The 2,611-nt window shown below is 42.2% G+C and overlaps 1 long non-coding RNA gene across 1 annotated transcript; it reads right to left on the bottom strand.

The window, feature by feature from the left end:
- Nucleotides 1-1,283: 1,283 nt before the first annotated feature.
- On the bottom strand, nt 1,284-1,961 carry LOC141021317 (uncharacterized). Its single transcript, XR_012182102.1, has 2 exons — nt 1,734-1,961; nt 1,284-1,643 (listed from the first exon to the last, which is right to left on the bottom strand). It is a non-coding gene; the product is annotated as an uncharacterized lncRNA (long non-coding RNA).
- Between the last annotated feature and the right edge of the window lie 650 nt (nt 1,962-2,611).

Genomic DNA, 2,611 nt, shown 5'->3' with positions numbered 1-2,611 from the left:
GTGTAGACCCTACGGGTTCGGGAGACATGCAGACATGACCGAGACGCCTCTCCGGTCAATAACCAACAGCGGGATCTGGATACCCATGTTGGATCCCACATGTTCCACGATGATATCATCGGATGAACCACGGTGTCGAAGATTCAATCAATCCGTATGCAATTCCCTTTGTCAATCGGTATGTTACTTGCCCGAGATTCGATCGTCGGTATCCCAATACCTTGTTCAATCTCGTTACCGGCAAGTCTCTTTACTCGTACCGCAATGCATGATCCCGTGACTAACGCCTTAGTCATATTGAGCTCATTATGATGATGCATTACCGAGTGGGCCCAGAGATACCTCTCCGTCACACGGAGTGACAAATCCCAGTCTCGATCCGTGCCAACCCAACAGACACTTTCGGAGATACCCGTAATGCACCTTTATAGTCACCCAGTTACGTTGTGACGTTTGGCACACCCAAAGCACTCCTACGGTATCCGGGAGTTGCACGATCTCATGGTCCAAGGAAAAGATACTTGACATTGAAAAAGCTCTAGCAAACGAAACTACACGATCTTTTATGCTATGCTTAGGATTGGGTCTTGTCCATCACATCATTCTCCTAATGATGTGATCCCGTTATCAATGACATCCAATGTCCATAGTCAGGAAACCATGACTATCTGTTGATCAACGAGCTAGTCAACTAGAGGCTTACTAGGGACAGGTTGTGGTCTATGTATTCACACATGTATCACGATTTCCGGACAATATAATTATAGCATGAATAATAGACAATTACCATGAACAAAGAAATATAATAATAACCATTTATTATTGCCTCTAGGGCATATTTCCAACAGAAGGGTGCGGGGAGGTGGGATCGAAGAAGGTCGAACCATCAGGACGTTCGATCCTCTTTTAATAGTAGGGATATATTATTACAGGTTGTATCATAGTGAAAATATCTATTGTCACGCATGACACACAGTAGTACATCATTTAATTTGATACGGTATCGTATTATGGTATTTATTTATTTTTCTCATTTAATTGTGTGTCACTTATGCAAATATGCCTAATTGACATGCATGAGACTAGCTATAATACTTTCATTGTGACCAGCCTAATCAGCAGACCTGGGCTCTGCCAGAATGAAAAGCGGATCAAAGGGCACTTCATGTCTGTCATCCTAAGCACATAAATCAGCAGACCCATACTTTCATCGTGACTAGCCTAAACAGCAAACCCAGGCTCCGCTAGAATGAAAAGCGGCTCGAAGGGGCACTTCATGTCTGCCATCCTGAGCATTTCTCCTCTCATGATTAATTCAGTATGCATCTTAGACATGTCAATCATTCTTACTTTTCTACTCACTCGAAGAAGATTCATGGTTGGCATGACTAATTTTTTTTTTAGGGAAACATAAGATGTTTATTGAATCTAGACCAGGTGCCAGCCATGTACAGTGCTTAGCCGTCATGGCTGTCACACCGAGTTCGGCTAGACATTCCTGCAGCAGCACTGCTCGGGGTGGACGGTGTGGTTGCAGCGGGAAAGATAAATAGGTCCTGCAGCTCCCCTCTCTTCGCACTCATACATGCACATCACCTTACTGCAGGGCTGGTGCGCAGAATTGGCGCACGACCATATCCTAACTGCATGAATCAAAACAACTCAAGGTTACCACATACCTTATAAGTTGATCAAACCGAAAATGCAGAGTAAACCCATGGAGAGATCCGTACGTGCATGGCAGTGTGACGGTGGCGAGGAGGACATCATCATCGTGAGAACCAGGAAGAGGACAAGAATCGTGGAGTGTGCATTGCTACCGACGAGCGCCATGGGTAGAAGAAAAGAGGAGGTAGCTTCAGTTTCCTTCTGTTGTCCTCGTGCTAATGTTTCAGTACAGTGGCTGTCAATCTCTTTCCCCTGCAGTGGGTTTATATTAAGGTGCGACCCAATCTTGCAACGTGAGCGATTGATTCTATAAGATATAAGATCCTTTTTTTTGCAAAAATGATCCAGGTCTAATGATCTATTATCAAAGTTCAGCGGAAGTACAAAGCATCTCGAACCTTGATTCTATAAGATATAAGATCTTGATGCTACATTTTAAATTAATGAAAGCACCCTTTATAAATAATGCTATAATATCTTCCATTTATGCATTTCCCCATATTAATGCTTCTATCACAATGTTAAGGGCACTCCCTGTGATCTTAAGCTATATATCGTATACATTATATAAATGTGTAGATCTTGCATTTCTCAGTAGGGCATTTTATTAACCAAATTCGACAAGATCTTGCAATTGTGTGTTCCTCTATGAGATTCATGTTGGCATCACAATGCTATGACCATATGGTCAAGGTTGTGAGAATTGCGACTTTGTTGTACGATTACACGACCTTACGATCCAAACTACCCTCTATGGTTCTATGATTTGGGTTCATAGAATCTACGTTTCTATGATCCTGGTAGTTAAGATTCTATGATTTCTATCCTACCAATAGAGCTTCGATCCGATTCAAAATCACGATTCCGACAACCTTGCATATGGTATCTTGTCAAATCAAAGATTGTGTATCATCTTCATAGATCTAAGAAAAGAAATGTTAGA

The sequence above is a fragment of the Aegilops tauschii genome, chromosome 1, assembly GCF_002575655.3.
Source record: "Aegilops tauschii subsp. strangulata cultivar AL8/78 chromosome 1, Aet v6.0, whole genome shotgun sequence".
NCBI classification, from domain to species: domain Eukaryota; kingdom Viridiplantae; phylum Streptophyta; class Magnoliopsida; order Poales; family Poaceae; genus Aegilops; species Aegilops tauschii.
Note: the sequence above shows the minus strand (reverse complement) of the source record. Positions and strands in the feature narration are given on the sequence as shown.